Below are 16237 nucleotides of genomic sequence, written 5' to 3'. Positions count from 1 at the left end.
GATGTAAACCAGTTGTCTGCTGTTACGTTACGATTAGAACCCTCAATACATTTTACTAGACGAAGAACTGATTGCGTTGGTTTGTTAAATTTTCTTTCCTCTTCTGACAATGTTTGGCCATCACTTCCAGCACCTGTATATACATACCAATCCAAAAAGTAATGTGTTCGGGCGTCAGTTAGTGCCATTATCTTTAAGCCATATTTTCGGGGTTTTTGAGGCATGTACATACGAAATAATATATAATACGAAATAATATATAATACGAAATAATATATAATACGAAATAATATATAATAACATTATATAAGCTCCATATATAAGAGAGCGAATAAAAGAGACTGTTCCAATTATAGAGGTATTAGTGTGACGAGCTCTGTGGGCCGGTTGTACGGCAGAATATTAAAGAAGAGGGTTGAAAGACAGATACAAGATATTGAAGAACAAAGCGGCTTTTGTACCGGGAGATCCTGCCTTGATAATATATTTATCCTACGACAAATAATTGAAAAGCGTGTCGAAAAAAGTAGAGAGACCCATTTGGTATTTATAGACCTTGAGAAAGCATATGATAGTGACCCGTTAAAGAAAATGTTTGAGGTCCTCGAAAGGTCCTGATTGGATTCGACGTATATCCGAGCGATATATAAATTGTACGAAAATGCAGTTAGTTGTGTAAAAATTGGAACCAGAACCTCAAATGAATTTAAACTCACTAAAGGCCTAAAGCAAGGATGCTGTTTGTCTCACCGACACTCTTTAAAATATACGTCCAAGAAGCATTGAGGAATTGGAGAAATAAATGTAGATTTATGGGCATCGAAGTGGGACAAGAAACTCTGAATACATTGTTGTTTGCAGATGATCAGGTGGTGGTTGCAACTGATGAGGAAGATATAAATTATATGAATCGAAAATTATTTGAGGAATATGCCAAATGGGGGCTTACTGTAAACATAAGCAAAACAGAATATTTAAAAATTGGAGGAAATACCACAGATCTGAGGCTTGAAAACGCAGTCATAAAAGGCTGCAACCAGTATAAATATCTAGGAAGCATCATATCAGCAGATGGCAGAGTTAAGATAGATGTACAAAACCGAATAACCCAAGGGAAAAAATGCATACGAATACTGAATTCATTACTGTGGTCTAATAAAATAAAGATGCATACCAAACTTCGCGTATACAGAGCAATTGTAGAACCAATTACCACATATGGTGCCGAATGTTGGACGATGACTAAGAATGAACGAGATAAAGTAGACGTTGTGGAAATGGATTATCATAGAAGGTCATGTCGAGTATCGAGAATGGAAAGAATCAGGAATGAGGAAATACGAAACCGTACAGGAATTAGAGATACTCTTTCAGATATAGTACAAGGAAGGCAATTACAATGGTCACGTGATGAGAATGGAGGAGGAGCGGTGGCCAAAGAAAGCCTTAATGTATGTTCCGCCAGAAAGAAGGAAAAGGGGAAGACCACCAAATTCCTGGAGAAGAGAAATTACAAAAACAATGCAATCTAGAGGCTTAGAAGAGGGAGATTGGAGAGATAGGAAAAGTTGGAGGCTGAAATGCGGGAAGCGGCAATCGCCGTAGGACCCCCGTTATATGATGATGATGATGACATACGAAATAAACATCTCCGAAAACCAATGAGCATTTCATCAATACAAGCATACTACGTTATGCAATAATTTTTTTTTGCTGTTTTCTACAAAATTATCGAAAAGTGATGACATGGGGGCAAGTTTTTCGTTTTTTTACGTTCTTTCCTCGTAGTTTCTTCATTAAGCATAAGCGCTGTCAAAAGTACTATCGTAGATAAACGATTCTATCGTAAACGATAGAATCGTTTTACTGACATGGTGCATCTAAAAATTTCTCTATAAGTACCGTCGGTGGCGAATATCGAACTCAAGTCTTCCGTATTATATTTAAATATGGCTGAGTAAAATAACAAACCGATAAACGCTCTCAGTTCAATAATGTCTTAAATAAATCTTTTAGATCCGTTCTATTACTATCGGAATATTTCGTTCTAATCCTGGCAAGTTTTTCATTTGTTCTAAGAACAATCACTTCTAAAATATCGTTTGTTATTATACATTCCCAAGCACTTTTCTGGAGATACAATTTCCCAAGAGACTTCTGGCCCAATAACCCCAGGAAGATGAGAGATAATGTGGAAACTTCTTGTTCTTACATTTAAAAGTGGAGCTTCTGCAATCCACTTGTATCGATTTTTGCCATAGTACGTTCTCGAAGGGCCTGGAGTTTATTGCTGCTCATGTGGATGCGAGTCCGAATTAACCTCCGAAGGTGCTGCATTTTGCGGGATATTATCTTCAACATCCAATAGTGGATCCACGGTTTCCGGCTCCCATTCAATTTCTCAATCAGTTTCGTGTTCTCTGACATAGTCGGGATCATTGTCTGAGTCATCGTTATGGCTGAAATCACTCTCATCTGCGTCTAGAATACTTTGAGCCCATAGTTTAAACCTAGGATCATCGGAATCCATTTTATTCGTGACAGGTCCATTTTCAACTGAAAATAAAAAAAACTAATTATTAAAAAAAACGTAACCGGTGAGGTGGGCTCACACTGTCCCCACGGCGCAGTTATTTCCGTATAATTTTTAAACATTTACCTATTTGCTCACGACTATCCCGCTCGATATCACACAACACACTGACGGAAAGGGACTGAGGCGGTCAAGTAGTCGCGCTAAATAAGCTAGGACGTATGTCACTTTCAAAATCTGTTGGGGCTTGTATGACCCTGCATCACCAGTTACGGGTTGAAATAAACATAATGTTCGATTAATTTTGTGGAGCAGTGTGTATTTATAATGATGTGGTTCTATGGCGGCGTATTTTTAATAACGATCAAAAAGTATTAGAACGAAAATTATGGCTGCTTATTTCCAATTTAAAAAATAAATTATATAGATAAGCGACACATAAAAAGTTGTTAAAAAGACCTATTTCGTCCAGGATCTCATTTAGTATTACATCAAGTCCTTGTTGGATTTACGAAATTTTCTTATTTAACTTTTTTACACCAACCCTCCAAATTTAACACGTTATACAAATTTTCCTGCCTAACTCGATTTACGATGTCTGAAACATTTTTTACGCTTCGTTCTACGCAATTTTTTACACCGGATAATAAAATAGGGTGGCAAAGCTACTGGCGATAATATTTCGTATACCCTTCTAGACATTCAGTTTTTTATGTGAGGTTAGATACGATAAACAAGTGCAATGTATATTCTATACACAACTTGACAGTTCGTTTTTTATGCATTTTAGTCGGTACCCGAGTTTTTTTAGAATATGGCTGATTAAACTGAATTCTGAATTGTACTAAAATAATAATATTAAAAATTGATTTTAATATAAAACTTTAATGAAAAAACATGAACGAATCTTTCATGAAGAAATTATGAAATAATATGGTCTTATTTACATATTTATATATCTGTACCTGGGAAGGAAAAGGCACTATGTCACAAAACTAAAACGTTTCAGTACCATTTTTTTAAAGTTTTTTTTTTCAAATTTATTTGCTTATAGAGTGAATGTTTTTAGAAATATCTGAACAAAACTTTGTACATATAAACTAAGGACTGTTTACTTTCAAAATAATGTAATTATAATTTTTTATATAGGTATATTATGTCTGCTATGAGTACCAGACATAGTGCCCTTTACCACTGAGCATATCCTTTAATAGTAGGGACGGTGGATATTAATAATAAGGCACTAAGTTTTGTGACAATCTATAAAATAATTTATTAGCCTAACATATAGCTAGAACAATGATTATTATGGATTACTTATGAGGAAAAGGTAGGCCTATTGTCCATTAGACATCAGGATTTTCATCGTCTTCAGCACTTGGGAAATCTCCTGCCGAGTTTGAACACTTCAAAGTTTTGTAAAATGTATGACATACGGTTGGTATAAATGGCAATAAGGATATAATATCGTCATACTTTTGTTTGCTAATGGGATGCAATTGATTTCCTAAAACATTAAGATCCTCAGGCCAGGGTAATATGTTACTTCTTCGGGATCGTACCAGTTCCATTCATTTAAAATCTTAATTAAAATATGTTTTGAACAAGAATTGTCCTTGATTTTCTTTTCTTACTTGTAAATAAACACATTGTGAGATGAGAACAGGTGCTTTTTCAGAGTCTACTTTTCTCGAAACAAAAGGGGCATCCTTTCGAACAAACAGATCATCAAATCTCTTAAAATCCTCCAATTCCATGTTGTACACAGAATACTTGTCTGATATGTTGCGAACCAGCTGTTTCCAATCCCAGGGGGTAAGTATGCTCATGGTTGCTGCCTTTTTTCTTTTTTTCTCTATCAGATCATGAATGCTGTCCGCGTTCATGGGTGTATGGCCTTTTAATAAAAGTTTTTAATTATTTTCTTTGATCTTTTTCTTAGAATGCTGTCTTCATACGGTGGTTGGCAATCATAGTGGCTATTTTTATATTTGAACTTGCTTCTCTAAATAAATCAATCGATCTGCATTGATACCAATCACGTAAATTCTTCAACCATGAGTTCTGCCTTCGGCCAACCGATCTTCTTCTTCCCTGATCTAAAGGTAGTAAATTTATGGATAATCCAAAAATTATAATCCATAAGCACATTATGACAGATTTATTTTTGTTTTGACCGTAACAATTGTCGGTCCACAGTGTAATTTTCTTAATATCTGATTGAGGGATATTATTATCAACTCATTTGAATATAGCCGAAGCGATCTTATCTCCTCCTCTATCTTCTTTGGTTTCATCCCACATCATGCAGTGTTCTGACAAATCGGAACAGTTGTGAATGGTACAATTAAGAGTCCACAACTTTCTTTTGTAAAAACTGAAGCTAGTCTAAAGCAGAGGTGTTGGCAAACATTTTTGTAGATCCTCTGTCAAAACCTCATGATAATCAGTCTCTTATCTTTTGAAGCCTTAGTATATGATTTTTTTCAGGTCATATTTGTTTTTTAATTTGGTAAGATGGTTGTTATATTCGGACTGAATGAGGTCTTTATTTGTTGGATTTAAATGCAGTTTTAGTTGGGCTGAAAGCGCGTCGCAAGTATCACATGTGTCAACTTCGGGAGCCTTAAATGACAAATTTAAACATTTATTAAAGACGTCCTGATAATACTAACTTTTAGCAACATGCTTTTAATTAACATTGTTTTCTTTGCAGTGATCCAAATACAGTTCTTACATTTTTTCAACGCAAGGCTCTGTCCCTAGGTATTTTCTAGCACTTTTTTCTCTGCTGTAGTGGCTTTGATATTGGGAAGCCCCAAGGAAACAGAACAAGAGGAAGGCCCCGTAAAAGATAGATAGACGACGTAGAGAGGGATCTTAAAACCATGAACATCAGGCAGTGGCGAAGGAAAGTATCCGATAGGGCAGAATGGAAGAACATTGTTAAGCAGGCCAAGACTCACAAAGGGTTGTAGCGCCATTAGAAGAAGAAGAAGAAGTGGCTTTGATATTGAGGGAATGAAGATATGTACTTTTTTACATTTTCAAGAGTCTCGGGAGGTATTTGTGGTATTGTTTCTGTCTCTCTTGTCTTGCTTAACTATTTCACCAGTCTGTTTTTTAAAGCATTGATAGCAACTTTATTTAAAATACATAATGTATTTTAAAAAAATTATTTTACATACTCTTTGACCTTCCCTTACTGTAAACTTTTCTTGAGTTTACAGTGAAGTGGTAAAACAGTATTTTGTTGACGTTTAGGACCATTATCATTTTTCCTATTACGTACAATAGGCTGACTAAATACAGAACGCACAAACTGTCTATTGATATGGGAAATGCTTTTCTCAGTATATAAGAATTAAAAATCTGCATTCTATCATTCTCTGTAATTTTTTCATAGCATTTTAGCTTACAATGACATGCCGGCGTCATCGTTTTGGCTGGAACAACCTTGCCTTTTTTGTTTGTGTACTCCATCCCGGCAGCACACTTTCTTTTTCTGATGTTACATTGCCATTCATCTACATGATTTACCTTTTCTCTCCCTGATTGTTTTAATAAGAAATTATTTTTTACCTTTCTCATATTATTATTATTTTCTGGTGTTGTGTTTACAGTAGAAAGTAAAAAAATTCTTTCTTCATTTAATATTGAACTGAGTTTATTAGTCTAATTTATTAACTTTATTTATTATAAAATGTTCTAACACTTAGTTTATTTAAAGTCGTTATTTAATTTATATATACAATATTCTTACACTTATCACAACTACTTTAATTTATATTATTTATTTACAATATTTATTTCCGCGTTACAATTAGAAACTCGACGCGATATTATTTTAAGACTGCCTAACACCATGAGAATTCCTCTATTTATATCAAACAGCCGTTAGCCTGGAATCTCTCGAAGCCCACGGATGTTGACCCTTGAATTGTCTCGAATGAAAGGAAACGCCAGACCAGTTTCTAGCGGGTCGGAGAAAATACTAGAACAAAAAGTGAGAATAACAAAATGTTTACAGGTTAAATAATATAACTCATATTTATCGTAACAATATCAATATTGGATCATTTGTCATATCATTATCGCTGCTGTCGCTAGTTAAGTATAAGTCACACTGAAGTAGGTCTATGTCGACTATAGTTCAATTTTTGTTGTTTGTTATCTAGTAAGCTAATTGGTTTTTCACAACTTGGCTTTTGTTAACTTATGCTTAATCCTACCCTTGTTCGCCCAATGCTCAACATCAGAGTCAGAGTCATCAGAATATTCGCTTTCATTTGGAAAATACTCTTTATCAGCATCCCAGTCGTATGCTTTACTGAGACTTGAAATGGATTCTGCATCTACATGTGCACATAGAAAAAGATAAAGTATCAACACTATGTACTTTCAAGGCATTAAAAAGGCATGTTAGTTGCCTGGTAAAATAATTATAAAATAATAAAATAGGCTGAATAATGTTGTTTACATGTATATGTTTACTAATACTTATGCTTAATTAACTTTATTCCTAAAGTAACCTACATGAAATGCTTTAAATGGAGTACACAATAGCAATTTTAGCTATACTTTTAGTATACTCTAGGGCTAACTAATTTTGACAAGTATTTGCTTAACAGTCGTCACTCGTGCTCCACACTATTTGATTGTACTAAACTTATGTTTAAATTTGTTTTAAACTACTTGAAATACCATTTACTGCAAGCAAAACAACATATTCTGCATTAGAAAAATACTTAAACTTGTAAATTTAGTGCTAAGTTGCATACCATTTTGCCACGAGAGTTCTCAGGATTCATTTTTTTTACTGCTTATTACTATATTACCATAAAAGAAGTATGATAATTATAAATTATAACAAAACTTAAACAGAAATAATCAAAGTACATCAAAACACAAACTTCCAACTGTCAAAATTAGATTCAATCACACATGATGCTTTTTCCCTCTAAGCCATAAAATATTTTTTAAGGTTATAATAGCACTATGTGCAGATGATACCTTTTACCTTCAACCAAGAATGTGACTTTATGCTGTTTACCACAGCCTATCTTTGATAATATGAGTAATTTGACATAGTGCTCTATACCACTATGTAGAGCACAAAGTGTTTAGTAAGATAGTGCTGATATCCCAATTTAAAGAAAATGGACATAGTGCCCTTTCCCTCCCAGGTACAGATATTTAGAGAGAAACGTAGAAAATGACATCGGCGGGTTATTTTGAATTTGGCGGACTTTCAATACGAAACTGACAGTTACACCACGTAGCAATAAGGGTTCCCTATAATCTGTTAAATTTTAAATGCATCGATTTCATTTATCCTAAAGACAGGTATTTACTCGTTACGAGTTTTTTTCATACTGACAAAGTTTTTGTTCAAATGGTACGTTTTTGACACTTGCATCTCTTTATATAGCATTTGATTCATTCCTCAAGCACTTATCTACAAATTAAATAACTTATTTTTAGAAAAAGTGCTTTTTTGTATTTATTTATCAATTTTATTGTAATAAAACGCTCTGTTGCAGTTTCGCAACTACTCGTACAACGTACAAAAATACAGACGCTATTTATTCTGTTAATGTTGTTGGAATTTTCATCTCACAGATGAGTATTTCCTAGAAAAAATATTTAAAATGAACTTAGATAGATAGATAAAGCTCCTCCTAGTAATTTAGGTGTAGCTCAACAATCAGGCTGGGTGACCGCCGAAATATTTATGAAATGGATAAATTATTTCCAAAGTTTTGTAAAAGCAAGCATTGACGATAAATAAATTGCTAAATGGATGAAAGCATATCATGGACGCATCTTGAGATCACTGAACCCTGATATATTTCCGGATTATATACCTCCTTAGCTTACTTAGAGGTGCAACATGAAACTAGAGAAACGGTGAAAGAATTCTGCTTCTTACTGTCAGTGGTGGACTGCAAAAACAACACGTACAAAGAAATAAGAAAAGGAGTATGCTTGAAAATAAAAAATAACCGCTGTTATTTTAGCCTAGGCCTCAACTAAGTGCGAGAAGTATGTCAAGAACAACACAGTGCAAACTTAAAAAAAGCAATAATGTGCTCACCTATGGATCGGTGTTTAACACGATAAAAAAACATGTTTACAATGGATAGCCCTCGTAAAATAACTATTCTAAATAGGCCAGTTAGAAGAAGAACAAGGTGCGACCTAAACTCAGATATCTGTATGATGTACAGAAAGATTTAAGTGAGTTTGGAGTGAGAGAATGAAGAAGACAGGTACTGGACACAAAGGGCTGTAGCGCCATCTGATGATGATCTATATCTATAATTCTACCTTATCAACTCGATACTGTTTTCGTCTTAAAAGAACTTAAACAAAATTACTTAAACATCACGTTAAAAGCACCTCCAGAAATGTTAAATTAAATAAAAAGTTGATTAGAAAGTCAATTACAAAATTTATTTGCCAACAAAATTTCGATCTACAGTAATGGTAATAAAATTAATAACACCTACATTAACACCCCTACAATGCAATAAAATGTTAATTAATTTTATTGTACAATATAAAACAATTACTTATTTGTAAACATAGTAAATCATTTTTGAAATAATTTCATTTCTATACAAAGATATCTTGAAATTCTCTTAAACTTTTTAAAAAAAAATTGCTCGTCTTCGTGACACAATCTATTCAACAAAAACTTGACATTTACATATGCCCAAATTTTAAATAACCGGTCTTCTATTCAGTTATTTAATGTACATCGATATTATAGAACAATTTCAATCATGTTAGTACACAAATACCCTTGTGACAATATAACTACCTCCGAAAGTTGGGAGCCAATGTAGAACAATAAAATTCACAACTTTCTTTGGGAGCCAATTGTTAGGCCTCGTCTTAATTTACAATGTTTGTATTTTGAAAACGATTTCCGAAGTGGAAATTGAAACGCCAAGAAACGTACTTTAACCTTTAATTGTGGCTTATTCCCATTTAAATAGTAATTAATAATATTTATTGCGCTTAAATAGTATAAAAATTAAAATTTTAGTACTAAATTAAACAAAGCAAATTTTGCCTACAGCTTTACATAAAAATTTAAAATTATGGTTTCTGATGTCTTTAAGTAGTTAAACAGGATTCTGATAGTTGTTGGTGACTTCAAATGCTTATTGGATGAATTGTAAAATGTAGCTACTACGGTTGCTAGCTCCAGATACTGGTTCGAATTGTACTTCAGGGATATGTTGAGTTTTATATTAGCAGCCACCTACTGCAGTATATTAGTCCCTATGATCGACCATGTTGTTTTAGAGGAGGTCCCTCCGGAGCAAGGGAGGCAGGAAAAATATAAATCAGGAAAAAAACTAAAATAATAAACCTTGTGTTAGCACCATCATAACTTTTTAAATATTTCCTTGCCATATGAAGATTACAAATAATTACAATACTAATAGCAAATTGGCAAGGATAAAATAAATATAATTATCATTAAACAAATTAGTTAAATTATATTAAAGAAAGATACTGCACATGGTTTGAAAATAAGCACGTGGTATTTACGCCACAACTCATACTTAACGTAATACGTGTGTGCTGTTTATGTATTGCGTATTTGCAGAGCTGACAGCGCCAATGGGACGAGTACCACAGAGTGACATTTTCTGGTTTCGGCTAGTGCGCAACCACAGACATTCTACTAAGACTTGGCAGATACATAAAAGCATGTGCACATAATATACCGTTTGTAAGGTTATTTTAACTTTTTATAATTAAATGCTCTACAGTTTGAGTTTATAAGTTAGTTTACTATCCAACCGTAACACGTGGGTTGGAGGTTAGATATCTAAAAAAGTTAAATATGAAATTATAAATAGACACTGAATATTGATTAAATATTAAATTTAAACTTACTCCAGAGAAGTTTTTCGATATAAATGAATTTTCAATAGAAGCATGTTTTTTATAGGTAAAAGATATTTTCCTTTCTACTGAATTATCCATACTTGTGCATTTAAGTAAAACTAGCATGAGAGAACTGAGCTGTCAACTAACAATTAATATACTCTGTCTCAGAGAATTAGAATATTAAGTGAAAATTAAAATTGGAATTTAGATTATGACGGAATATTTGCTAACTAGGAATTTGATTAAAGAGTTAAGCGCCAACTATTTTTAGAATAACAATAGTAAAATAAAATAAATAAGTTATAAATAAATGAAATCGAAAGAAATGGAAATAAAATCAATCAATATTTAAATAAAAATAACAAACATGTGACGTTTATAACGTTACATACTTATATATTTTCGAATCCAAAACCGAAACTTAAACCGCAAATATCACTCTTGGGATAATAAAGTTCAATGGAACGGTTCATCTATATTTCTAAAGAAACAGATCATAAAAAGAAAAAACAAATAAAACTGCTCTGATTTTGCTAAATGAAAGACACTACGTAGCAAATTTGTAAAGAGTCATTTTATGTAATGAAACGAATTTTGTCCTATAATAAAGAGGTCCAGGAAAGTGCATTTTAAAGTCCTTTACTGAGAAATGTCTGAATTGTCATTTTGCTTGAAAAGTCCAATATACAGTATTATTAACTAAATTATTTTCACTGTATACAGTAATTAACAAAAAAATGACAGAATAAAATAGTTTCGGAACCATATTCAAGGTGTTCTAAAACTTAAAATTAGCCGAAAAGTACCAAGTACTTATGTAGAAAGCAAATAAAATATTTATCACATAAATTATTTAATATGCAAATTATCTTATTGCTGGAATTGTTTTCATTGACATATCCTGGTAACTTCTTAGTCAAGCACGAAACAGATTGACATAGGCCCGGATCTCCAACAACCAGCTGATGTTATGTGTTTTAATAAATTTCTAGTGTAACATGTTCATGTGAAGCGTTTTGGTCTCAGCCCAGAACGCTTGAAATTTCCAACTTTAATTTAATTTATAAACGGCTCTGTTGCCTGCAATGCAAAAGCCCCCATATTTACTCTACTAATTAAGTTTGTGTGCAATTTGTATTTTGAAATAGTGCAAGGCCGACATTTGCATGGAGACAATTAGTTTTATAATACCCCAAATTTCTCCTATGTCCTTTTTATTTCGTACTGGTCTCATATATATATATATATATATATATATATATATATATATATATATATATATATATATATGTATGTATTATTATGATCTGCTTATGTTTAAATTAAGTTAAATTTTATTGAATTAAATTAAATTAAATTAGATTGAATTTCTCAGGATTCTTTGTTACAAACAAAAATATTTTACCTTTAATTCGTGGCTTCTAATATTTTCTGGATGCTGGCTTTCTTTAGGATAGATAAGGAGAATAAATATTATATATACAATTTATGACCTTTTATGACCTTAAATTAAGCATGTTTTACACACTTAACTTTTTCTCTAAATTAACAGAAGGTAATACCGACTAAGCTTTCTTTTGTGTCTACAGGCAAATCCATATTTGTAAAACATAACGTCTAAGTCATAGCATTACCTTCGAAAATAAATAATATACAAACCATTGTGAATTAAACATTTATTTGAAATTCTTATCTGATATGAAACCATGTATAATTATTTATAAGTTTTAAACAATATTTAATACTTTCTAAATATCCCCGAAATGTTTTTCCAATTCAAATTGTTTTTTGAAACTAATCACTATTGAAGTCCACTGTTCTCCTAAAACACGTCTTAATTATAAACCATATATATTTACTAATTCTTAACCTATACATGGTCTTGAATATTTATGATCTCATGATATTTTGCGTACAAAAATTTATTTATTCTTGATCTATTTTATAATCATAACAATTTATATATATATATATATATATATATATATATATATATATATATATATATATATATATATATATATATATATATATATAGATAGAAAAGAAATTTAATCTTTGCAGATTAGTTAAATAGTAAACTCTTAAATATTGGGGAAATCTGCAAGAAATACTCTAATGTGTATCAATTGTTTCGCCGAACGTTTTCGCCAAAGAGAATTAATTTGGCTTCTTCAGGGCTGAAAGAGAATAAATTATAATTAGCTACCATATATTATCTATTAAAACATTATTGATCTTACCGTAACTTAGAATTGTAGAGTTAGAATATTAAAAAACTTTGCTAGTAACATAGTGGTGTTTTTTGTTACTATGTGCAAAAAAAAGTTTTTTTTATAAGGATTGAAATGTATGGTAGCTTTGAACTTGACACGTAAAGGCTTACCCAAGGTTAATCGAAAAACCCAATGTAACTACATTTAAAAGGAGGTAATTATTTGAATTGTCGGCAATAACTACATTTTTGATTTTTAGATAGTTAAAAGTGAGGTTCTGTTTAAGCCAGAACGCAAGCGCTGACAACTTCATTAGTTCGTATGAATCTTTATGTCGTTAAGGTTCATTGGTAAAAAACGAATGAATTTAAATCCCAGTAAAGGGAAATATTATTTTGATTTTCTTTATTTAATTATATTATATTGTTCATGTATTATTGAATCTTATTGAGACGTATCTAAGAAAAGCAAGGGAATGTTATATATTTTTTGTTAATGAAAATTAATTATAAAGGTATGTTAGTTGTTAATGGATATATCAGTCAAGTTAGTTATCTGTGATATAGTATTGTTCTTGGTATCTGATTTAAGTAACAGGTGGTATATATCGCTTAGATTCTTGATGTCACTCTTAACATTAATGGAGAAATCGTTAAGGAAAATATAAGACATTTCAATGAACTCTCTTTTAGATTTATTGTTCTCACGGTGGAGAATTGTGGTGTTAGTATAGTCCATGAGATGACCAGTGGAATGGACATGTTTGGCTAATGCACAACGGTCAGGGTGAAGTCGAGAATCACTTTTGTGTAGTGTAATACGTGATTTCAATAATTGAGATGTTTGACCGATGTAGGAATTGTTGCAAGAGAGACATGGAATGTTGTAGACAATATTACTAAGCCTATCTATGGGAGTCTTATCTTTTATCTTAGAATAAAGATTATTAATTGTTAGGGCTGATCTACAAGCCACATTAAGTTTAATGTTGTTATTATTATTGCCAAAGCTATTTTCAACACTTTTCAGAATCCTTGTTAACCCCGGAGTGATATCTCTGAAATATGGTAATGAAAAATATTTGTTTATAGGAGTATCCGAGACTGGGTTCCCACTTAAGACATCAGGATTAGCATTGTTAGTCGCGAAGGAAGGTGAAATATCTTCGTCATGGATAGTATTAAACAAAATCTTATTAACTAATGGTGTTGGATAAGCGTTTGAAATAAAAAGTTTCTGTAGGATTTGTAGGTTTTTTGTATGAAATGAAGGATCTGATAGTTTTGTTACTCTATTTTTCATCTGTTTGATTAAGTTGACTTTGGTAGAATTATTATGGTATGAGTTGTAGTTAAGGTATCTACCAGAATGGGTCGGTTTTTGATACCAATCTATTTTGATGTTGTTGGTTTCCCTGATCATCCTTATGTCGAGAAAGGGGACGGACCAATTACCATCTTCCCTCTCTATAGTGAACTGGATGTAGGGGTCACAACCATAAAAAAAAAATTTAGTTATTGCCGACAATTCAAAGAATTACCTCCTTTTAAATGTAGTTACATTGGGTTTTTCGATTAACCTTGGGTAAGCCTTTACGTGTCAAGTTCAAAGCTACCATACATTTCAATCCTTATAAAAAAACTTTTTTTTGCACATAGTAACAAAAAACACCACTATGTTACTAGCAAAGTTTTTTAATATTCTAACTCTACAATTCTAAGTTACGGTAAGATCAATAATGTGTTAATAGATAATATATGGTAGCTAATTATAATTTATTCTCTTTCAGCCCTGAAGAAGCCAAATTAATTCTCTTTGGCGAAAACGTTCGGCGAAACAATTGATACACATTAGAGTATTTCTTGCAGATTTCCCCAATATTTAAGAGTTTACTATATATATATATATATATATATATATATATATATATATATATATATATATAAAATTTCAATTATTATCTGGGTATTAGGTCAAAACTGGTGCTTAAAAAAGTACCCTATTATTTGAAAATTCAAGCTTTCGGAAAATTTTATTTTATTTTTTAAGAATTTTTACAACGCAATAAAAGACAAAAAATTACGAGACGGACAAATTATAGTACACAGCTAACGGCTGTATACATGTTGAATATAAATTTTCCTAACATTTTTCAATTGTTATAGCTTATGTTAATAAAAATTTTTTAGTTCCTTGTTAAAATTGATTTACTTATATACAAAAAAACTTTTGAAATTTTTTTGTATTTATTTCTTTTTTATTTTATTTTAACCAAAGTAAATATACAATGTACAACTTTTTTGTAATGGCAAAAATCAGAGAAAGACTATCAAACCTAAAGAAGGATAAACATGAAACAAGACATAATTAATATTGATAATTTGCGCATTAAAACCGTTGCACGAGAGTATAGGACAAATGGATGAGGAAATAAAGAGCCTGAAAGCAGAGAAAAATGTGAAGAAATTGTGGACAAAATGTAGAAACATAGTAACTGAGAAGGCATCAGAAATATTGGAGAAAACCAAACCAGTTAGACAAAATGAATGGTTTGACGAGGAGTGCCAAGAAGCAACAGATAACAAAAATAGAGCATACCTAAAGACAAATTAAGCTAGATGCACAAGAAAAGCAAAGGACCGGATTAGATTACCTAGAAGAAAAAAAAGCAATTTGAAGAAAAGCAGTTAGAAAACATAGAATAGCTAAGAAATCAAAACGTAACTCGAAAGTTCTACAGAAATGTTAACAAAATAAATAAAGAGTTTAAGCCATGAATAGGGAGCTGTAAGATTGGAGAAGAAACTATTCTAAGTGATACGGCCTCAATCTTGAAGCGATAGGTTGAATTTTTTTGACGCAAAATTTAACGGCCATTATATCGAAGAAGCAGATAACGCAGTAGCAGATCGAAATGATTGAAATCTATTCAACTCAAATGAATTACCACCTACCACTGAAGAGGTTGCCCAAGGTATTAAAAAGTTTAAAAAGAATAAAGCACCAGGAACTGATCAAATGTTTAGTGAGCTCTACAAGAATGGTGGCGACGCCCTGCTACAAGCATTGCATAAACTTTTACTTCTTATCTATCAAAATGAGATCATGCCCTGTGAATGGTCTTAAGGTGTGATATGCCCGTTACATAAAAAAAGGCGATCAGCTTCAGTGTGACAACTACAGAAGTATAACACTGTTAACAACTGCTTACAAAATACTAGCAAATATTCTCCACGAAAGGCTGCAAGTTTACATAGTTGGCATAGTTGGATATTACCAGGCCGGATTTACTCCAGAAAAATCAACAATTGACCAGATTCATTCAACAAGACAGATCCTCGAGGAAACATTAGAATTTAACATTGAAACCCATCACCTATTCGTCGACTTCAAGGCCGCATACGACAGTGTCAAGAGAACAGTACTATACCTATCAATGTGGGAGTTTAGTATATCAGAAAAACATCCGATTAACGAGAATGACAATGTCTAACTTAAAAGCCAGCGTTAAGATACAGGGAGAAAATTGTCGATCATTTGAGATAAAGGATGGACTCAGACAAGGGGATGCCCTAGC

This window comes from Diabrotica undecimpunctata, chromosome 3 (genome assembly GCF_040954645.1).
Source record: "Diabrotica undecimpunctata isolate CICGRU chromosome 3, icDiaUnde3, whole genome shotgun sequence".
In the NCBI taxonomy this organism is placed as follows: Eukaryota; Metazoa; Arthropoda; class Insecta; order Coleoptera; family Chrysomelidae; genus Diabrotica; species Diabrotica undecimpunctata.
Note: the sequence above shows the minus strand (reverse complement) of the source record.